The sequence below is a fragment of the Nannobrachium achirus genome (assembly GCF_963921795.1).
Source record: "Nannobrachium achirus genome assembly, chromosome: 8".
NCBI lineage: Eukaryota > Metazoa > Chordata > Actinopteri > Myctophiformes > Myctophidae > Nannobrachium > Nannobrachium achirus.
In genome coordinates this window covers 1,030,538-1,055,179 of record NC_137817.1, presented here as the reverse complement: position 1 = coordinate 1,055,179, position 24,642 = coordinate 1,030,538, and positions in this window count along the sequence as shown.

The window sequence follows — 24,642 nt, the reverse complement described above, 5'->3', positions numbered from 1 at the left end:
AAGACTAAGACAGTCAGATCATGCTTTTATAAACCCTATTATATTAAGCCCAAAATGGTTCTGCCGCCGTGTAGAACCGAACCGCATAATTTGCCCGCAAATAACTTGAAAAAATGCATAATTTGCCCGCAAATAACTTGAAAAAATGCATAATTTGCCCGCAAATAACCGATTTTTCCGGCGCCGCGCTTCGCGCGGCCATAGGGCGGCGCTATACTACCTCGCCTAGAGCGCAATATACATACCAACCGCCACTGGGTTTACATAAAAGTCAGTTGTCTTTCACACACACACACACACACACACACACACACACACACACACAAACACACACATATATATATATATACACATATATATATATATATATATATATATATATATATATATATATATATATATATATATATATATATATATATATATTCATTTATTTATTTCATAAATATTTTTCATCACAATTGGGTTTGTGGGGAGCCATCCCTGCTTCAAGCTGTCACAGCACGGCACCAACACTTCAAACTAGTTATAAAACCCAATACAGCAGATCTACAAGCACCTCACAGATCTACAAGCACCTCGCACATGCCAGGGACAGAGTAGGTTGGCCTGCATAAGCCTTGCTGTCAACACACTATACTACACCACTCAGGCCACCAAGCCAGGTGTGGTCAATTAGTGCCTTCTTTTGATCAGTGGCTTCTGCTTGATGAGTGGCACCAGTCTGTCTTTGTTCCCTGGTCAGTCAAGTTCACTGGGAGAGAATGTTTCAGCAGCAAGAGCCGTTGGCCGCCGCGTCCACGTCCATGGACGCGGCCGTGGACGCGTCCATGGACGCGGACGCGGAAAAAACGTCCGTGGACGCGAGGCCGCGTCCACGGACGCAAACGGCCGGCCGTCCCGGCCGTGGACGCGGCCGTGGACGAGGCCGTGGACGCAGACGGCCGGGGGCGCGGCCGTGGACGAGGCCGCGGACGTGGACGCAAACGGCCGGCCGTGGACGAGTCCATGGACGAGGCCGCGAAAAAAAGGCAGCGAAAAAAAAAAAAAAAGTGTCTATTGTATGTATTTTTTGATGGAGAATTCAAATATGACCTTCTTTTTTGCATAGGACAACTCTAACCTGCATCAATTGGTATTTTATAATTGCCAATTGTACCCTATCCATCTGAAAAACAAATTGGATGTCTATTGTATGTATTTTTTGATGGAGAATTCAAATATTACCTTCTTTTTGGGATAGGACAACTCTAACCTGCATCAATTGGTATTTTATAATTGCCAATTGTACCCTATCCATCTCAAAAACAAATTGGATGTCTATTGTATGTATTTTTTGATGGGGAATTCAAATGTTACCTTCTTTTTTAGATAGGACAACTCTAACCTGCATCAATTGGTGCATCAACCTACTATCTATCTATCTATCTATCTATCTATCTATCCATCTATCTATCCATCTATTTATTTATACTTCACCTTTAGTCCAGAAGAGAGTTCAGCATCAGGAACTTGCACACATGTAACTGTGTCATGACTGTGTCATGGAGCTAAAACAGGGCTATGTTAAATACTCAAAATGACTCTGATGGACCAATCAGGGTGGTGGTGGGGGGAGGGATCAACAATAGACAGAAACTGGATAATGCTTTGTTAACTGTCCCACCTAAGTCCCTGCTAGTCTGAACAAACATCACCTTCCCTCTCATAACACTACTACTACTACATTTATATAAAGCTGCTCTTGCATTTGAATTAAAGTCTGACACAAGTTAAGGTTAACTTAGGTAGTATTTCATTTTGCTGGCTTTTAGGGTCTGTGTGTGAGTGTGTAGGCTCACAAATTATTATAATTGTCATTAAGTGACTCTATCTATCTATCTATCTATCTATCTATCTATCTATCCATCTATCCATCTATTTATTTATACTTACTGTTTACATTTTCTATAAATATTTATTTCTATATAAAACTCAGTTGTGTGGAGTTATTGTGTGCCTTTTCTTGTAGCTAAAGAGTCCATTTGTTCACTAGACATTAAGTCAAGGTTACTATTTTGAGTTGAAGCTAAGTGTTTTATTGCTTTGTGGTTTAACATGATTTAAAAGGCAAATTCATTGTTATTGTTACTTTAGAAGACTGCTTTTGCATTCATGAGTTAAAAAGAGAGCCAAGCTAATTCAAAGAGTTAAGTTAAAGGAACACAAAACATGACCTAACTCGCTGCCATTGGACAGACAGTTACAACATAGGCCTACTCTTATCTTTCACAGAACAGACAATTATCATTTGTTTTATCTATTTGAGACTATGTAGCTGCTCTATGGGAAATAGAGCATTATATCAGCCTATTCAATTGATAATGACCAATGGGTGCCAGTTTCTAAGTAGTTTACCATATTAACATAACAATATATGTGGCCTAGGACATGGATATTGCCCAATCAACTCGTAATCTACAGAAATGTCCACCACATCACACAGTATAAAACTTAGTAGGCTCAGTGGATTCACCTATGTTAAATCATGTCAGGTTAGTTTGGTTCAAGGTTCAAGTATAATAATTTATGAGACAAAAATGTAAACAGCACAAATGTACAATCACATCTCGGCTAGAATGATAACATAAAGTCCTGACTACTCCTTGTTATTGTGGTCCTAAATACTACAATGATTAGTTTGGATGCATTGCTTCTATCATGTCCAATTAAAAATAAATACATTACATACATACAGAAATCTGCCTTCTCCTGTATTGTATTAGTGACATTCATTATAAATAGTAAAATAACAGGACAGAGCAAAAAAGGCCTCTGTTGTGTCTTTATCTGATCACATGCAATCAGACACTCACACTGCACAGCAATATATAAACTTATTACAGGCTCAAGGCCCACAGGGTAAGAAGACAATACATTACAAAGATAATAATTAAAAAAAACAACAACAGAGAGACATTCACAAAAGCCCCACCGGAGCTAAAGAGGCACTCATGCCAGTGTTCCTCTAACGGTAGACGTGTACCTGACAGAGCTTTCCCCACATTGGTTACAGATATAAGGTTTCTCTCCGGTGTGAATTTGTTGGTGTATTTTGATATGTTCCAGTCTAGGAAAGCTCTTTCACACTGGTCACAGCAATAAGGTTTCTTTCCAGTGTGATTTTTCTGGTGTGGCTTTGAGATGATGCATATCACTGAACCTTTTCTCACACTGGACACAGCAGTATATGGCTTCTCACCAGTGTGGATTTCAGGTGTCTTTTCAGAGCCGTCCTTCAGAGTGAACCTTTTCCCACATTGGTGACAGCAGAAAGGTCTCTCTCAAGTGTGAATCTTCTTGTGTTGTACGAGGCTAGATTTTACAGTGAAACGTTTGCACAGTGTTCACAGCAGTAAGGCTTTTCTTCGGTGTGAAATCTCTGGTGTACTTCAGAGCAGCCATTAAACTGAACTTTTCCCACATTGGACACAGCTGTATGGTTTCTCTCCTGTGTGAATTCGTTCATGTATTTTGAGATAAGACAATCGAGTAAAGCTTTTCCCACACTGGTCACAGCAATAGGCTTCTCTCTAGTGTGAATTCTCTGGTGTTCTTTTAAAATCCCCTTTTGAACAAATCTTTTCCCACACTGGTCACAACAATAAGGTTTCTCTCCAGTATGTGAACGCTTATGATCTTTTAATTGTCCAGACCGAGCAAAATACTTCCCACATTGTTCACAGCTGAATGGCTTCACTCCGGTATGAATTCTCTGGTCTACTTGAGATAATAAATTGAGCTGAAGGCTTTTTCCACATTGGTCACAACAGCACTGTCCTTGGTTTAACTGAGGACAGCACAGGACAGGGAGAGAAAACACACACCTGATAAGAGCCAGATTCACACATTGATCAGCATTTAAGTAACATCATCATTATTATTGTTGAGTCTGAAAAGAACAATACAATGTGATAGATCTTTACACATCTGACCCATAACATTATTAGCAATTCACATGGTTACTATAATAGGTGAGTCTTCTAGCTTTTTAAAAATGTAATATTTCATTAATTCTTTCTCTACTAAGTGTAACATCCCACTTCTTAATTGTATATTATTTGGAAAGGGTTAGCAAAATGTTTGCCATAAATTCAATGCTGAGTTGCATTTGTTTTCCTACATTTTCCCCTTCAATGTATTATTACAATGTATTTACTATTTCTTACTTAGGTCTACTTAACTTTGTATTTTTACATTATTATATTGATCAACATTAACACATAGTGTGTGTTAGGTTAGGTTAGTTGCAGAGTGTCCACAACTGTCCAGAATACACTGTACATAATAGACTCCAGACTTCAAGTGAAGATGAAATCTCTAGACGGCACCAGCGGCAATTCTGATGAACGGGTGGAACCCAAAGGACGGGTGCACGTTGCCTTTCCAAAATCTCGCTATTCCGACCATTGAATTCCATTCTTCGAAATGGCGGTGTGTACAAATGTTTATATAAGACCCGCCATTCCGAAAGGAAACAGCACCGCCTTTTCGAACATTGACTTTATTGTTCGAAATGGCGGTGTTATTTATTTTTCTATAGCACCCCTCCATTCCGAATAGCCTATAGGCCTAACTCTCTCTCTCTCTCTCTCTCCTCTCTCTCTCTCTCTCTCTCTCTCTCTCTCTCTCTCCGTCTCTCTCTCTCTCTCTCTCTCTCTCTATCTCTCTCTCTCTCTCCTCTCTCTCTCTCTCTCTCTCTCTCTCTCTCTCTCTACGCGCACGCACTGTGCGTCGGGGCATCGCTGCCAAAGTGCACCAAAAAATGAGAGAAAAAGCAAAAAGAATCATGATCATCATAATAACTCATATTTTCGCTGCCTAAAAATAATCACTGCATGCATGCATGCAAGCAAGCATGCGTGATGCCAGATCAATGGTTGTGATGCCTGCTCTGTTTAATTAATTTGATATGTGGGTGGTGCATAGAAAAAGTGCGCAGTCGGGCACAAAATGGATTGCAGCGGCGGCCTCTCTCTCTTCTCTCTCTCTCTCTCGTCTCTCTCTCTCTCTCTCTCTCTCTCTCTCTCTCTCTCACTCACTCTCTCATCTCTCTCCTCTCTCTCTCTCTCTCTCTCTCTCTCTCTCTCTCTCTCATCTCTCTCTCATCTCCTCTCTCTCTCTCTCTGAAACGCAGCTTACTTCTCGTTCATGTGTAATTTGGGGCTCTTGGATAGCTCTCCAAAAACCCATCAACATTCAGGAAGGCCTTTTCTCATCTATAATTCTCAATGAATGGTCTGTTATAGCCTACTCATTTCTAATTCTCTCCCACCGTCCCCGTCCCCTGTGACCCAACACACCAATGTGCGCACATCTACCACATAACGCTATTCGAAACTAAGTTATGATGCCAGGCAGAATTTACAGTTAAAACATCCAACAGCAGCTTTCATCCCAGAGCTGTAGCTGCGCTCAACACGCACAGCTGTGAGACGGGACACTTTACTTTATGCTTTTTATACATTGTATTATCTTAACTTATTGTTTTGTCTACACACTAAATTAGAAGCCAAATTAAAACAAGCCCAGGCTTAAAATGTGATCTTTCACAGCTGAACTTGTAGGGCTATATTTATTTCAAAGTAGACATGAGATTTACCTCCACCGGCAAAAAAAAAGCAAATAAAACAATGGAATTATGAATGATTATTAACATAAAAATGTAAGTATAACAACGGTATAGGCCTACTCATGCACAATGTCCCAATTCAAGTTTTCAAATGTATAGGTCTACAAATCAACAGTGCACCCCAGCAAAATTGCGGCGCTTATCTCGGTCGGAAACGGGCGATCAAAAAATAAAACCAGCGGTGATAAACCCTGCAATAAACCAGACAGATCATATAGAGCTTAGGCCTATACTTAGTTTAGCAAGATATGAATGTATATTCAACGTCTCTCTCTATCTCTCCTCTCTCCCTGTCTCTCCTCTCGCCCTCCCTCTCTGTTCTATCACTCTCTCCTCGCAGCCCGCTCCGCGCGTAACCTCGCATCACCAGGCTTTCGCCGCGCGTAAAACGTCTCCATTTGCCACGATTTGGCCTGCAATATTCTATTTTAGGCATATAGCCTATAGGATACATACAATATTTCTCCTCACTCCAGTGGCACTTTCCTTTTATCTGACTCTCTGAGCAACTCCTCACAAAATAAACTATGCACGATCTGGGGAGTTCCACATTTTCGTGGTAGCGTGCAGGAGAACGAATTGGAGACGTTTTAGTGTCTGTCAAATTGGTTGTACGTGATTAGTGGAGCGCCCTCTTGTAATTGTGGACATCCTTGACGTTTAGGAAGTAGTTATAGGCCTAGTTGTCATGAAGTTCAGGCAGTTCCCTTTTTCAGCTGTGAGACTGTAGTCTAATTAGCAGATGTCATCTCTTGTCGAATCCCCACACCAAAAACTCCACTCATACCTACAAACCTCCAGACATCACCACTTTGATCCTTAATTGGTGGACCATATTCGTTTGATGTCACAGCAGGAGCTAATGACCGGCGCAATTCACACATCTATTGTTTGTTTTTCCTTGAAAGCAAATAATGACCGCGCTAATTGATCCATTGGTAACTGGGAGCTATACCAGTGGTTCTCAACCTGTGGGTTGGGACCCAAATTATTTTGTCCCCAGATGATTAACTTAATATGCGCCATTTTAACAGTAAACAAACCAACAAAGTCTACGTCTATAGAGCAGTATCTGCACATTTCTAACATGACAAATTAAACATTGGCCAAATTGTCAAATATTAGAGGCCCATTTCTGTCTCATATACGTAAGTGCAACCACTTTTAACACGCTGTCTGTGATGAGGGGCTGCCTGCGGTGCTGAACTGACTGACTTCACGTTCTCGTGTGCAATGGGAAAATTGTCTGTCTGTCTGTCTGTCTGTCTGTCTGTCTGTCTGTCTGTCTGTCTGTCTGTCTGTCTGTCTGTCTGTCTGTCTGTCTGTCTGTCTGTCTGTCTGACTGACAGACAGATAAATGAATTAATAGGCCTACTGTCATTGCATTTCCATTTTTCAATAATAAACCGAATAGCGCAAGTAGGCCTATAGGGTCAACGAGTCAAGTCAACCCAATTAGCGCAGCAGTCCCACAGCTGGTCTGAATGGACTCTGACCAGCTCTGCGCTTCTCAAAGTTACATTAGATAATTTAAACCATTGTGGCACATTCTCAGACAACTAATGATAGCCTAGTCTATTCTGCATTCTGGTTGTCGTCACCCCAAATAACGGATTACTTCTTCATGGACCTTCAAAATGCATCACATCACATCACATCACATCACATCACAGCGGGAGGCCGGCAGCGACAGTAGGTAAAGGGTTATTCACAATTCACAGTCTTTATTCAGTTTATTGGATGACTTTTCAGACAGTAATGAATAATGATAATGAATGCAGGAGCAGCACAGCCAGCCTGCAGGTGCACTTACTGCGGGCGACCACCGTGCACCCAAATCGATTATCACAACAACCATTGATCAGGCATCACGCAATATTTTGGCATGCATTCCGTGTTTATTTTTAGGCGGAGCAAATACCGGTAGGCCTACATATTAGTTATTAGGCTCTGAATCTATGATGATGATCGGCTTGGCCTTTTCTTCTTCTTTTTTTATTTTTTGGTGCCCTTTGGCAATGTGTTCCCAGACGCACAGGACGCACAGTGCGTCATGCATATTATAGGCCTACGTCCATATAATTAATAGGCCTATATGGCATTCATATTATTCACTTTATTATCGACATGTTGCAATTATAGGTCAATATAATTAATATAGGATATAATGCAGCAGCACTCTTTATGTGCAAAGCCCTAGTGTTGACGGGGGTTCCGGCCGTTCTGGCTCACCTTAAGCCCTGCTGGTGGAATAATCTGCTCAAATTCAAAATTTCGGAATGGCGAGGTCCCGACTGCAATTTCGAAACCCCACCTTTCCGAAAATTAAAATTCGAAAAGGGGGTGTTTCGAAAACGGGGGGTTTCGAAAACGGGGTGTTTCGAAATGGGGGGGTTTCGGAATGGAGGGCCGACCCCCCCAAAGACCATCAAGATCTCTGTAAGTCACAGACTGAGTAAGTCTCCAGATAAACTCACACACATCAAAGTGTTTAAACATTACTTTTATCATTCATGACATAATATCATGTTACTGTTACCTACATGCCTTTATATGGGGAGAACCAAGCAACTTCGACCCAGTTATGATTTTGCTTTTAATAGAAAGGAATCCCTTACATTGTTGTATGTTAAATTACTTTCTGATCTGTTTGTGTTCATTATAACAGCCACAGGAAAGATACATTGTTTCAGATTGTTCCAGAGACTGATGACAGACCCTGGATGTAGCTCTGTCAGGTACACGTCTACCATTAGTGGACACTGGCATGAGTGGCATGAGTGCCTCTTTAGCTCCGGTGGGGCTTTGTGAATGTACTCTCTGTTGTTGTTTTTTTAAATTATTATCTTTGTAATGTATTGTCTTCTTACCCTGTGGGCCTTGAGCCTGTAATAAAGTTTATATATTGCTGTGCAGTGTGAGTGTCTGATTGCATGTGATCAGATAAAGACACAACAGAGGCCTTTTTTGCTCTGTCCTGTTATTTTACTATTTATAATGAATGTCACTAATACAATACAGGAGAAGGCAGATTTCTGTATGTATGTAATGTATTCATTTTTAATTGGACATGATAGAAGCAATGCATCCAAACTAATCATTGTAGTATTTAGGACCACAATAACAAGGAGTAGTCAGGACTTTATGTTATCATTCTAGCCGAGATGTGATTGTACATTTGTGCTGTTTACATTTTTGTCTCATAAATTATTATACTTGAACCTTGAACCAAACTAACCTGACATGATTTAACATAGGTGAATCCACTGAGCCTACTAAGTTTTATACTGTGTGATGTGGTGGACATTTCTGTAGATTACGAGTTGATTGGGCAATATCCATGTCTAGGCCACATATATTGTTATGTTAATATGGTTAACTACTTAGAAACTGGCACCCATTGGTCATTATCAATTGAATAGGCTGATATAATGCTCTATTTCCCATAGAGCAGCTACATAGTCTCAAATAGATAAAACAAATGATAATTGTCTGTTCTGTGAAAGATAAGAGTAGGCCTATGTTGTAACTGTCTGTCCAATGGCAGCGAGTTAGGTCATGTTTTGTGTTCCTTTAACTTAACTCTTTAAATTAGCTTGGCTCTCTTTTTAACTCATGAATGCAAAAGCAGTCTTCTAAAGTAACCATAACAATGAATTTGCCTTTTAAATCATGTTAAACCACAAAGCAATAAAACACTTAGCTTCAACTCAAAATAGTAACCTTGACTTAATGTCTAGTGAACAAATGGACTCTTTAGCTACAAGAAAAGGCACACAATAACTCCACACAACTGAGTTTTATATAGAAATAAATATTTATAGAAAATGTAAACAGTAAGTATAAATAAATAGATGGATAGATGGATAGATGGATAGATAGATAGATAGATAGATAGATAGATAGATAGATAGAGTCACTTAATGACAATTATAATAATTTGTGAGCCTACACACTCACACACAGACCCTAAAAGCCAGCAAAATGAAATACTACCTAAGTTAACCTTAACTTGTGTCAGACTTGAATTCAAATGCAAGAGCAGCTTTATATAAATGTAGTAGTAGTAGTGTTATGAGAGGGAAGGTGATGTTTGTTCAGACTAGCAGGGACTTAGGTGGAACAGTTAACAAAGCATTATCCAGTTTCTGTCTATTGTTGATCCCTCCCCCCACCACCACCCTGATTGGTCCATCAGAGTCATTTTGAGTATTTAACATAGCCCTGTTTTAGCTCCATGACACAGTCATGACACAGTTCCATGTGTGCAAGTTCCTGATGCTGAACTCTCTTCTGGACTAAAGGTGAAGTATAAATAAATAGATGGATAGATAGATAGATAGATAGATAGATAGATGGATAGATGGATAGATGGATAGATGGATAGATAGATAGATAGAAGGTTGATGCACCAATTGATGCAGGTTAGAGTTGTCCTATCTAGAAAAGAAGGTAACGTTTGAATTCCCCATCAAAAAATACATACAATAGACATCCAATTTGTTTTTGAGATGGATAGGGTACAATTGGCAATTATAAAATACCAATTGATGCAGGTTAGAGTTGTCCTATTCCAAAAAGAAGGTAATATTTGAATTCTCCATCAAAAAATACATACAATAGACATCCAATTTGTTTTTGAGATGGATAGGGTACAATTGGCAATTATAAAATACCAATTGATGCAGGTTAGAGTTGTCCTATTCCAAAAAGAAGGTAATATTTGAATTCTCCATCAAAAAATACATACAATAGACATCCAATTTGTTTTTCAGATGGATAGGGTACAATTGGCAATTATAAAATACCAATTGATGCAGGTTAGAGTTGTCCTATGCAAAAAAGAAGGTCATATTTGAATTCTCCATCAAAAAATACATCCAATAGACACCTTTTTTTTCTTTTTTCGCTGCCTTTTTTTCGCGGCCTCGTCCACGGCCGGCCGTTTGCGTCCACGTCCGCGGCCTCGTCCACGGCCGCGTCCCCGGCCGTCTGCGTCCACGGCCGCGTCCACGGCCGTGTCCACGGCCGGGACGGCCGGCCGTTTGCGTCCGTGGACGCGGCCTCGCGTCCACGGACGTTTTTTTCGCGTCCGCGTCCATGGACGCGTCCACGGCCGCGTCCACGTCCATGGCCAGCGGCTGTCTCTCTGTTTCAGATCAGTGCAAGTGTATTTGTTTTCCATTTGGACTTACTGTGTTTTGTTGGTACAGTATGCGTGCGACTAACTAATATTTCTCATAATTCCAATTTGTTTGTTGTTTAATTAGCCGGATTGTGAATGCCCTGCATTTTTCTTTCATCTTTAGAACCACACGTGTGTAACAAAACAGAGTGGTGATCATTTGGTGTGGGTGAAGAGAAGAAAAACATTTCATTAAAGGAGTAGTTCACCCCCAAAGTGACTTTTTTTCTATTGAACTCAAGTCTCCATGGCGTGAGTAATACATTGAAAAAATAAGTCATTTTGGGGGTGAACTACTCCTTGAATGTCAGTTTTGTGGTGTTTTGACTGGACACCCTGAGGATATTGCCAGATAGACAGACAGACAGACAGACAGACAGACAGACAGACAGACAGACAGACAGACAGAGAATTGTAGGCCTTGCATTTATTTGACTTGGTTCCAACAGATGGCGAAAATAGCTAATCTTCAAGCTCACAATGCCTCACTGTTTGGACAAAGAGTTGAGGCGTTACATTTTGTAAAACACGGCCTTGTGAAAATAGCAGATCTACATGCTCACAACACCTCACAACGCAGGGCGGCGTGAGCATGTAGATCTGATATTTTCACAATTTCTGCCCCTAATATTTAATTTATCATTTTAAAAGTATTAAAAAGTCCTTAAATTGTCTCTTTAGAAATGTGCAGATAGCCTCTGTATACTGTTGAGTGGAAAAACAATGTTTCACATTAAGCTAAACATTTGGGACCACCCAAGATCATTTGGAGACCCCTCTAGGGGTCCCATAGTTGAACCACTGACTTATAAGGGGAGTATGGAGACCCCTCTAGGGGTCCCATAGTTGAACCACTGACTTATAAGGGGAGTATATGAGGCTGGATCCGTCTGGAACACTGCACTAGGCTCTCGCCAGCTCTGTAGTTCTCCACACTTGAACAGTTGTGTCCTTAAATTCAATTATAATAATTAACCCCTGTATATACGGGCAATAGTTTTACATGACTTTGTGTACACAGCCAATAGTTTTACATGAACATGTCTAGGCTTTAGTACTGTACTGCCTCGTATAGCCCAACAGAGCCCAGCACAGAACAGCACAGCCCACCAGAGCCCAATACAGCCCCCCAGAGCCCAACAGAGTCCAGCAAACCTAAGTCCAGCCCAGCCGAGTAGGAGTATAGACCGGGGAAAGGGGGTAGTTAGATGACTCCACCAGGCCATTACTGTCCAGATCTGGCTTGAATAGGCCAGACTAGGGTAGACAGGACTGCACCAGACAACACCAGGCTGCTCCAGCCTGGTGGGACACTCAGAGACTTTGTAAACGCCTGTGTACATTTCCCATAGATTCTATGGGACTTGAACACTTGCTCCTGCCCTTCGTGTACACAATCTGTGCTGTGTCCCCTCAGAGGGACATTGTGGGCCCCCCGACCTCACTTTGAGAACCGGCCATGGACCACTTGATAAGTCCACAGTGTCCCTCTGAGGGTCCCCCGACCTCACTTTGAGAACCGACCATGGACCACTTGATAAGCCCACAGTGTCCCTCTGAGGGTTCATGTAAAACTACTGGTGACTTTGTACACGCCTGTGTACATTTCCCATAGATTCTATGGGACTTGAACACTTGCTCCTGCCCTTCGTGTACACGGTCTGTGCCGTGTCCCCTCAGAGGGACACTGTGGGCCCCCGACCTCACTTTGAGAACCGACCATGGACCACTTGATAAGCCCACAGTGTCCCTCTGAGGGTCCCCCGACCTCACTTTGAGGACCGACCATGGACCACTTGATAAGCCCACAGTGTCCCTCTGAGGGTCCCCGACCTCACTTTGAGAACCGACCATGGACCACTTGATAAGCCCACAGTGTCCCTCTGAGGGTTCATGTAAAACTACTGGTGACTTTGTACACGCCTGTGTACATTTCCCATAGATTCTATGGGACTTGAACACTTGCTCCTGCCCTTCGTGTACACGGTCTGTGCCGTGTCCCCTCAGAGGGACACTGTGGGCCCCCCGACCTCACTTTGAGAACCGGCCATGGACCACTTGATAAGCCCACAGTGTCCCTCTGAGGGTTCATGTAAAACTTAAAACTAATGCCCGTGTACACAGTGGTTAATCGCATGTGCAAGGATCTACAGAGCTGGCTGGAGCAGCCTGGTGGAGTCTGGTGCAGTCCTGTCTACCCTGGTCTGGCCTATTCAAGCCAGATCTGGACAGTAATGGCCTGGTGGAGTCATCTAACTACCCCCTTTCCCCGGTCTATACTCCTACTCGGCAGGACTGGGCTGGACTTAGGTTTGCTGGACTCTGTTGGGCTCTGGGGGGCTGTATTGGGCTCTGGTGGGCTGTGCTGTTCTGTGCTGGGCTCTGTTGGGCTATACGAGGCAGTACAGTACTAAAGCCTAGACATGTTCATGTAAAACTATTGGCCTTGTACACAAAGTCATGTAAAACTATTGCCTGTGTACACAGTGGCTTTTTCCTTGACCTTTCGAGTTAGGAGTGTCGTAGAGACACGAGACCGGGTTTGTTGGATTCAGCGTCAAAAAGTAAGTCAGAATAAGTGTCTTTTATCCGAAAGAATGTGTAATCGTGTTGGTGGCGTGCAAATTTCGTGTCTTTTTCGCAATCATAAAGGGTTCAAAGTGTCGGAGAGACACGAAACCCATTCCATCGGATCAGGCATCCTTCAAATATGAAAAGTGTTTCCTGCGTAAAACAAACAGATTTTTTTTAGATTTTTTTATTGATTTTAAGGACAAAAATCCGGGTTTCGGTGTCTTTTTCGCAATCGTAAAGGGTTCAAAGTGTCGGAGAGACACGAAACCCATTCCATCAGATCGGGCATGCTTCAAATATGAAACGTGTGTCCTGCCTGAAACAAAACATATTTTTTTGATTTTTTTATTCATTTTAAGGACAAAGGGCCTGTTTTGACGCCTAAAACGACCCTTTTCCTTGACCTTTCGAGTTAGGAGTGCCGTGTACACAGGATCTACAGAGCTGGCTGGAGCATGGAGCAGCCTGGTGGAGTCTGGTGCAGTCATCTAACTACCCCCCTTCCCTGGTCTATACTCCTATTGGGCAGGCCTGGGCTGGACTTAGGTTTGCTGGAGTCTATTGGGCTCTGGTAGGCTGTATTGGGCTCTGGTGGGCCGTGTTGTGCTGTGATGGGCTCTGTTGGGCTACACGAGACAGTACAGTACTAAAGCCTGAACATGTTCATGTAAAACTATTGGCTGTGTACACAAAGTCATGTAAAACTATTGCCCGTATATACAGGGGTTAATTATTATAATTGAATTTAAGGACACAACTGTTCAAGTGTGGAGAGCTACAGAGCTGGCGAGAGCCTAGTGCAGTGTTCCAGACGGATCCAGCCTCATATACTCCCCTTATAAGTCAGTGGTTCAACTATGGGACCCCTAGAGGGGTCTCCATACTCCCCTTATAAGTCAGTGGTTCAACTATGGGACCCCTAGAGGGGTCTCCAAATGATCTTGGGTGGTCCCAAATGTTTAGCTTAATGTGAAACATTGTTTTTCCACTCAACAGTATACAGAGGCTATCTGCACATTTCTAAAGAGACAATTTAAGGACTTTTTAATACTTTTAAAATGATAAATTAAATATTAGGGGCAGAAATTGTGAAAATATCAGATCTACATGCTCACGCCGCCCTGCGTTGTGAGGTGTTGTGAGCATGTAGATCTGCTATTTTCACAAGGCCGTGTTTTACAAAATGTAACGCCTCAACTCTTTGTCCAAACAGTGAGGCATTGTGAGCTTGAAGATTAGCTATTTTCGCCATCTGTTGGAACCAAGTCAAATAAATGCAAGGCCTACAATTCTCTGTCTGTCTGTCTGTCTGTCTGTCTGTCTGTCTGTCTGTCTGTCTGTCTGTCTGTCTGTCTATCTGGCAATATCCTCAGGGTGTCCAGTCAAAACACCACAAAACTGACATTCAAGGAGTAGTTCACCCCCAAAATGACTTATTTTTTCAATGTATTACTCACGCCATGGAGACTTGAGTTCAATAGAAAAAAAGTCACTTTGGGGGTGAACTACTCCTTTAATGAAATGTTTTTCTTCTCTTCACCCACACCAAATGATCACCACTCTGTTTTGTTACACACGTGTGGTTCTAAAGATGAAAGAAAAATGCAGGGCATTCACAATCCGGCTAATTAAACAACAAACAAATTGGAATTATCAGAAATATTAGTTAGTCGCACGCATACTGTACCAACAAAACACAGTAAGTCCAAATGGAAAACAAATACACTTGCACTGATCTGAAACATTCTCTCCCAGTGAACTTGACTGACCAGGGAACAAAGACAGACTGGTGCCACTCATCAAGCAGAAGCCACTGATCAAAAGAAGGCACTAATTGACCACACCTGGCTTGGTGGCCTGAGTGGTGTAGTATAGTGTGTTGACAGCAAGGCTTATGCAGGCCAACCTACTCTGTCCCTGGCATGTGCGAGGTGCTTGTAGATCTGTGAGGTGCTTGTAGATCTGCTGTATTGGGTTTTTTAACTAGTTTGAAGTGTTGGTGCCGTGCTGTGACAGCTTGAAGCAGGGATGGCTCCCCACAAACCCAATTGTGATGAAAAATATTTATGAAATAAATAAATGATATATATATATATATATATATATATATATATATATATATATATATATGTATATATATATATATATATATATATATATGTGTATATATATATATGTGTGTGTGTGTGTGTGTGTGTGTGTGTGTGTGTGTGTGTGTGTGTGTGTGTGTGTGTGTGTGTGTGAAAGACAACTGACTTTTATGTAAACCATACTATATGGACAGTTTGTTCTGCATGTCACTATGCTGGAAAGTGTCCTAATCGGGAGATAAGCCCTGGGGGTCCCTGGAGGGGTGGAGGTTGTGGATTGGCAGGCAAGGAGTGTGTGTGCAAAGTTTGGCATTGAGTAATATGCTGGCTGTGTACACATGTTCACAGCGGCGTCAGTTCAGGAAAGGCTAAGGTATGGCAACATGACTGGTGTCTTGCAAGACACCAATCATGTTGCCATACCTTAGCAACAGGCACGATGAAAAGTACATTTAATTATTTCCCCCCTGTAGCCAAGGTATGGATAAGCCCACAGTGTCCCTCTGAGGGTCCCCCGACCTCACTTTGAGAACCACCACGGACCACTTGATAAGCCCACAGTGTCCCTCTGAGGGTCCCCCGACCTCACTTTGAGAACCGACCATGGACCACTTGATAAACCCACAGTGTCCCTCTGAGGGTCCCCCAACCTCACTTTGAGAACCACCACGGACCACTTGATAAGCCCAGTGTCCCTCTGAGGGTCCCCCGACCTCACTTTGAGAACCGACCACGGACCACTTGATAAGCCCACAGTGTCCCTCTGAGGGTCCCCTGACCTCACTTTGAGAACCGACCACGGACCACTTGATAAGCTCACAGTGTCCCTCTGAGGGTCCCCCGACCTCACTTTGAGAACCGACCACGGACCACTTGATAAGCCCACAGTGTCCCTCTGAGGGTCCCCCGACCTCACTTTGAGAACCGACCATGGACCACTTGATAAGCCCACAGTGTCCCTCTGAGGGTCCCCCGACCTCACTTTGAGAACCACCACGGACCACTTGTTAAGCCCACAGTGTCCCTCTGAGGGTTCATGTAAAACTACTGGTCGTGGACACCACCTAGGGCCTGTGTACATATGGCTCTCTGCTGCCCCCCATTAAGAAACTATAGACGGCACAGACCGTGTACACGAAGGGCAGGAGCAAGTGGTCAAGTCCCATAGAATCTATGGGAAATGTACGAAGTCGTGTACAAAGTCACCGGTTGGTCCACGAGCCATAGTTTTTTCCATTGTAGCTCCCTACAGTGTACACGAATATGATTATTACCCTTATAATAATTATTATTATATTTGTATTATTTTACTATCATTATAATTGACATTTATTTACTTTGACTATAGCCGCATGGCAACCCCAGCAGTTACAAGTTACTACAGCGAACCTCAGAGCCTTCTTCTACCAGCTCAGTGGCCTTGTGGTTAGAGTGTCCGCCCTGAGACTGGGAGGTCGGGGGTTCAATTCCCCGGCCGGGTCATACCAAAGACTATAAAAATGGGACCCAATGCCTCCCTGCTTGGCACTCAGCATCAAGGGTTGGATTGGGGGGGTTGATCACCACTAAGGGGGGTCCAGGGACTACAGATGAAAATTAGCCTACGGCTAACTCTGGCTCATTTACATTGAAGTGAAAACTGACATGTCGATTAATGAGTACGGTCCCTGTCAAATAAACAAACTTTCAACTTTCAACCTAGACTGTTTTTGGACTGACTGCCTGAAAAATGTATCCCCAGAAGTTGATGCAGAGAATGAGATGCGCCTCACTTAGAGCCATGAGTAGAGGGCTGGCTGCCAACCAGGACCTTCCTATTCTGAATGTCACCATCTCCAGTCCGGGCTCCAACTCAACTCACTACTCGCCGCTTCAACACCGCTCTCCAGCTGTCTGCTTCCCGACAACGGCCAGAATTGCCACACCAACTGACAGAGACTTCCCTTTCCCTATGACGTCACCTATGGTCCGCCTGGCGCAGATGAAGATATCCGCCACTAAAAACAACGCTTTAATGAAAGACATGGAAGGAAATCTGTATGAAACCCAGGACCTTCTTGTTCAGAGAGTGTCAGTATCAGTATCAGCTGGAGATCCAGGATGAACTGGATGAGCAGGGCCGTGTGGCAAGGGAGCAACAGCAAGAATCGGAGAGAAAAATTGAAGAGTTGCAGGCAAGTCGCACTGAGCTCATCCAAAAAGTCCATGATCTGGAGTCTGACTCAGCGGCCATGAAGCGAGAGATGAACCAGCTCAGCGGCCATGAAGCTATAGATGAACCAGCTCAGCGGCCATGAAGCTATAGATGAACCAGCTCAGCGGCCATGAAGCTATAGATGAACCAGCTCATGGACGAAAACGGGGACTTATCGGCAAAGATGAGCGACATGAGCTCAAAGCTCGACCGCTCCGCCCTGGATGTTCGGAAGCTAAACGAGTTTCATGCCATTGCCCAGGAGTACTGGACCTCCCAGTCCAGGCAACTTAACACTCTGCGCTTCCAAGCGGTTAGTGAGAAGGAGCGGCTTGATGAGCAGGTCGAGATCCTCCTGAGTAAGGTAGCCTGTCTGGAGGACGAGCTCCAGCTCCAGCGTGTGTCCAAGGAGGAGAGAGGGGAGAACATGGGGCCCATCATGGAGGTGAGTTTTGGGCATCAGAGTTGGGGAATGATACACAGCAAAATGAGCAAATGTCCACCAGGACCAGGTATATATTTTTTTCTCCAAAATGGTCAATAAAAGGCAAAGAAGTTTAAAAGGGGAAGACCACACATTTTCAATATTGAACTAAAAGTCCCCCCCCCTTTGTTGCCCAGAACTGGAGGATTGATTTGGGGGTTTGTATTGTAAATCACAGAGATGACATCACACCCCAAATCAATCCTCCAGTTCTGGGCAACACAGAAAGGGGGGAACTTTTAATTTTATTTCCACAACTTAAGGTAAATTAATGACCGTTCAATATTGAAAATGGGTCTTCCCCTTTAAGGATAAGGGGTGGGGCATGGATACATGGCTCTTATTCATGTTGTACTTTTCATTTGAAAGCACTGTTTTAAATATTTACTTTTGAAAGTTTGAGACGATTTATATCTATTTCCCCTCGTCTAAGCAGAGGGAGTTGGCGGACAAGCTAATGCGACTTGGCGAGGAAATGAAGGGGCAGATGGAAGCCTCACAAGGAGGTGAAGAGACTTTCTGAGGAAAAAAAATATATAATGGATCAGCTTACCCTTCTGAAAGAAGAGATGCAATCCCTGAGAAAAGAAACCTGGGTGCACGGAAAGGATTGACAGATTGATAGCTCTTTCTCGATTCTGTGGGTGGTGGTGCGTGGCCGTTCTTAGTTGGTGGAGTGATTCGTCTGGTTGATTCCGATAACGAACGAGACTCCGGCTTGTTAACTAGTTTTGCGGCCCCGTGTGGTCGGCGACTAACTTCTTAGAGGGACAAGTGGCGTTCAGCCACACGAGAAGGAGCAATAACAGGTCTGTGATGCCCTTAGATGTCCGGGGCTGCACGCGCGCCACACTGAGCGGATCAGCGTGCGTCTACCCTTCGCCGAGAGGCCAGTCCTTTAAGAATAACTTGAATACCAACATCAGCTGCAAAAAGGGGGACTGCATCATCAATAAAGCCACGCGGAACGACTGCATGGCTTGCAGATTGAAAAAGTCCCTCGACATGGGAATGAAACTGGGTGAGTCATTTTAAGAGAAAATATGGCCTAACCCCAAAATAATTGATACAAAAGGTTTTTCAATGGATTCTGGTAGTATCGGATGTGCTAAATAACATAGTAAAAATCTACCTCCCAGAAAGACGCCATTTTCAAGATGGTGTCCCAGATGGTTGCGGGGAGCTTAAAATGGCTATATCTCGAATGGAAACAATGTTTCAAATGCTTTTTCAACTGATTCTGGTACCTCTGGACATGCTTGAGAACATACTAAAGATTTAGGAAAATACACCTTCCAGAAAGGCTTCATTTTCAAGATGGCGCGTCCATAATGGCCGCTGGTAGCTTATAATGCTTATAACCTGGGATTTATATGTAAAAAATTATAACAATGGTGCACTTGGTGACTAGTTTTAGATTTTTGGCATGGTGTTAGGTATGGGCATAAATTGACTCGTTTTTTTTAAGATGGAATTTATGCTCCACTGCAGTGCCCCATTCAGCCAGGCTCAGTCTAGCCCTAACATTTGGTCTGAAACTATAAAAAGCCATCTTAAAAATAATTTTGGGGGTCTCCAGAGATGACACTGTTTTCTCACTCAACAGTAAACAAACCAACATAGATTTCTTAAGTGTATAGATGGTATGTGCACATTTCTAAAGTGACAATTTAAGAACTTATTAATTCATCTAAAATGACAACTCATTGGTCAAATTGTTAAATATTGGAGGCAGAAACTGTGAAAATAGCCGATCTACATGCTCACAACACCTCGAGGCGTTGTGAGCATGTAGATCTGCTATTTTCACAATAGAACCATGTTATACAAAATGTAATGCCTCAACTCTTGTGGGGTGTCCCCTGTTAAAATGTATTATTTTGGGGGTCGCAGCCTGAAAAGGCTGAGAATCACTATCTTAACCAACCCCCTCCTCATCCCCAGATGGAGATCAACGGGAAGGAGCTGCTTCAGCAGAGCCAGGAGCAGGTGCACATGGGCTGATCACTGCCTGCCTCCGGTGAATTGTTTGATTTTTATTTTTGTTTATTTTCTTTTTATTTGGTTCATTTTTCCTCCAGGGAGCTGCACCTGGATTTTAAAGTTTTATATATGCAAATTACATTTTACCGCTTCTTGAATCATTTTAAATAAAGTATTTTACATAACCTTCCATTTTAACTGCTTCACAGCCAAATCGCCAAAAATCACCATTTTGGGGGGGGGGGGCTGAGGCAGCCAGATCGCCAAACGTCGCCTTGCTGATGATTTTCAGATTTTTTTGGTATTTTTTTGACATTTTTAGAGCAAAAACTGACCTTTCTAGCTTCATTTCAGTCTAAAGAAACATTTTGCGATGGAAATGACATCATCGATGACGTAACCCGGAAGTCCTTTGCCCATAACATAGCATAGGCCTTTTTTTAGCATTGAAAGCTAACGTTTTTCTTATCAAACTTTACCATATTTAGACGGATTTTCATTCGGAAAAAAGTTGCTGGGCTGAGAGTGGTCACCCAGGAGCAAAAACGAGTGTGCACGGCGTGCGCACGACGTTCACAGCGTGCAGGATCGCTCCCGTTCGACGGACCGGGAGCCATAATGGCCGCTCCATCGGCGGCCATTATGGTCCACACGTGGTCCAGGCTTGGTCCAGCCTGCAAGACCTAATTGTTGGGCACACTCTAGTGGTATAGTACATGTACTACATTCTGCAATCATAATTATCCCTGCTGGGTTTCTGTACTCATAACTTGGAAATTAATAATATTCCTCAGGGACTGGGAGACAAAGTTATAACCTACTGTACGAAAACTGCTTAACGAATAATTAAAATTTGAATCAGATAAATGCGTGACAATTTACCATTTAGGTTTACAGTCTTATCCAGAGGGACTTAAAAAAAGCAACAGGTATTGTTTAAGAAAAGAAACGCAACTGGTCCAATTACACCCATGAACTGTTGAGTAATTAACCCAGGCCTAAGTCCCATTTGAAAAAAGCCTTAAAGGTGATACACCATGCATTTAAAAAGTATTTGTCATATTGTTTGTGTCCCAAAAACGTTTTTCAAAAGGTTTGAGGCTAAATTACCACTCCTGAATAGAGAGCCTCTCTCATTGTTGAATGGCTCTCAGAGCATTTCAGCTGCAGTACCACCTTTAGCCTGAACTGCGCCATCCCCCCAAAAATCTTTCTGAAAAAAAAAATCTTTTTTTTTGATGATGATATCACAATCGGCAGATGACGTCACAATCGGCAGCAAATCTGGATAGCCTGTTTTGAGAACCCGTGGGATACTTTTAACCTTCGCCTTCGACAACGGTCTGAAATGGGACTTTGTGAGGATAGAAGGTGCTAGTGGGACCCCAAAAAAGGTTTTAAAATAGGAAAAGTGAAATTTCATGGTGTATCACCTTTAACTCTTTAAGTGCTAAAACTAGGGATGCCCCGATCACGTTTTTTTTTGCTCCCGATCCGATACCGATCAAATATTATTGTCTGTCCATCTGCCATGCATTCTGACACTACACCACCATAAGAGCCAGATGCTGAAACATGCCAGAAGTTGTAGATGACTGACGTCATTAAGACACCATTTACAGTGCAGCCACATCCAGCCTGAATCAGACGTGTGCCACATGCAGACTGGAATCCCAGAGGTTTTAATGGTCACATGTTGTTAACTCTTTCTGTGCCAAATGCCAAAATGGCTCCAAGGTAGATGTGCCACCCATTATAATTTTTTTTTATACAAAAAACACAAAAAGACGTCAAAAGACGTCATTGGCACTGAATGAGTTAACTCATTGCATGCCACCCTTGATTAAAAATCTACAAAACTGGTGCCAGCCATTTTGTTTAATTTTGCCTTTTTATGGGGGCCAAAATCATATTTTGTACTTAAATTACATATATAAATCTATGCTTCTATCGAAAGCCACACTACCCCTCTTACAAAGGAAAACATGTATATTTATATATATATATATCCTATCATTAGATTTGGGCTTCAATAGAACATGTGTAAGATGTCTTGATCATCATCATATGTGTATGCTGTCATTGGGCCTGTGTGCAATCTGGAGTGCAATGGCCTTTGAAAACCACCAGGTGGTGGTCTCCTACTATCTGATCAACTAACAGAAGAAGGAAGAAGACGTCCATCTTTTTTTTTGTTTGGGCCTAGTTGTTTACATTTTGGCCAGGCCTTTTAGCTAGCATGCTACACACTTCAGAGCCCTGGCGATCGCGATCAAGGATAGCAATCGCCGAATGGATGGCACCGCTGGAATCGTGTGATTTTTCTGCGTTTTTTGAGTACTTATAGTTCGTCAGGGAAGCACGGGAAGTGTATAAACGAACGTTTTAAGATAACATTTAAACGGCCGGAACCAATGTTCGGCTATACCGATTTCCCGTCGGACTGTGTTACACTGGTGCTACAGTCAAATCGGCCGTATCGCTCCGGTCATGGAGGCTCATGGCTAACTTCTAGAGCGATTTTTTTGAAATTACAATTATGAAAAAATGATAAAACTTTTGATTAATTAAAAAGACGAAAAAGACGTTTGTGGCACTAAGGATCAAAGACGTAATAGACGTTTATGGCGTTCAGTGAGTTTTAATAAACCTTTTTTAGAAAATACACTTTTCAGGATTCCAATAAAAAGAAAATAGCAGATCTACAAGCATAAAACGCACCACACGGACATGTTTTGAGCTTGTAGATCAGCTATTGTGTCTATTTGGTGACACTCCTACCTCAAGGATGTGGAGCAACGCTTCACTGGGTCCTCCCAGCTTCAAGGTGGTGGTGGTGAGCTGGAGGGAAACAGGGTGCCTTGATTATCCCTAGAGCAAATTCAACTGAGACAGAAATAAAAGTGCTTAGTAAATCTATTCACTCAGTGTTTACTCAAAAATGTACTACTGTAAACAACTTAGGCGTTTAGCTGACGCTCTTAATCCAGAGCGACATACATTAAGCAAGGTAAATACATCAATACATCACAGTGATGTCATTACATGCGCATCCCGCATCAAAAACTCATTCAAGTCACCCAGGGATTCATGTCATGGTCCTGGGGTCCCGGGGGTCCCGGGGGTCCCGGGGGTCCCGGGGATGCGCCTCCATTGGAGTCCATGTTAAAATAATTTACCGGGTCGCGGTAAAAGAAAAACATTTTAAAATTCCACAGACACCACCATTGTTCATGGGTGAAAGCATCCTACTTTACCCTACCTTAACACAAATAAAATCCACATAGAGGGCGGCTTGCACCAAGAGGGATTAAATAAATCTTAGTTTAGGGTTAATCAAGGGTTTGTTGATCTAGGTTTTATTTTAAATCGAGGTGCATTGCACCACTTAAATTTAAGCATTGCTTAACAAATCTGTGATTAAACCCTTAACCTGTGATTAAAACCATAATCTGTGATTAATTCATGGATTAAATGTCCTCCATCTTGGATTTCAAATGTAAACAAACTGGAATATGCTATTCTCTTGACCCTAATATCATTAGCGTTATTCTTTAATTCACTTCCTAGGAGAATGTGGGCAGGCCTGTGTTAAGAAGAGCGCCTGCAGCCAAAACAAAACAATATATAACGCTCCGTTATACGACGGTGACGCTCGGACGCTACACAGTGCGGTGCGGTGCTGCGCGGCTATCTAGGAAGCAAGAAAAGACCACAGTTTTGATCATATTCACATTTGAGTCAATTATGAAGCGATTTCGAAAATTAAAACGTCTCCATGTTGCTTGGGAAGTGCATATTATGTCCCGCTAATTGTTCACTAATTCAAAATAGCCGATGTACAGTACTACAAGGATGTAGTGAAGACAACAATATGATGAGATGTTTGTTTTAGCTGAAACGCTGTCTGCAGCTTGCAGTTGCAAGCCTGCTGTGGGGCTTCCCTCACTTCCCTCACAGGAGGGGGACCCCCATTCATGTCAATGGCATGTTTGCATTTAAACCACCTCTACAGCAGGTTTAAAATTAATCCCTTACTGATGTTTAAATCAAAGTTTAAAGTAGTGGTGCAACAGGATTAACAGTAATCCAGGTTTACAGTGAAAATTCAAACCAAGATTAAAAGGATGGTTTAAAACTAAACCTGATTAATGAAAACTAGGTTTAAGGTTTGGTGCAAGGTGATTAAAAGATAAACCTTGATTTAAACCAGTTTAAGGCTTAAATAACAGAATTAGAATAGAATAACATATAGAATAGAATTAGAATAACAACTCGTCGACACATTTCCTCTCCAAGCGGTTACTTCAAAATAAGAGCTCCCTGTTTAGTCCATGGGCCAGACGGGTTGTCGGTATCAAAAAGGTGGCAAAGGTTACCATGCATTTTTGAAAAGCTCTATATCTGTAGATTATATTTTGGTATGATAACCCTTTCTTAGACACAAAAAAGGTAAAAAAA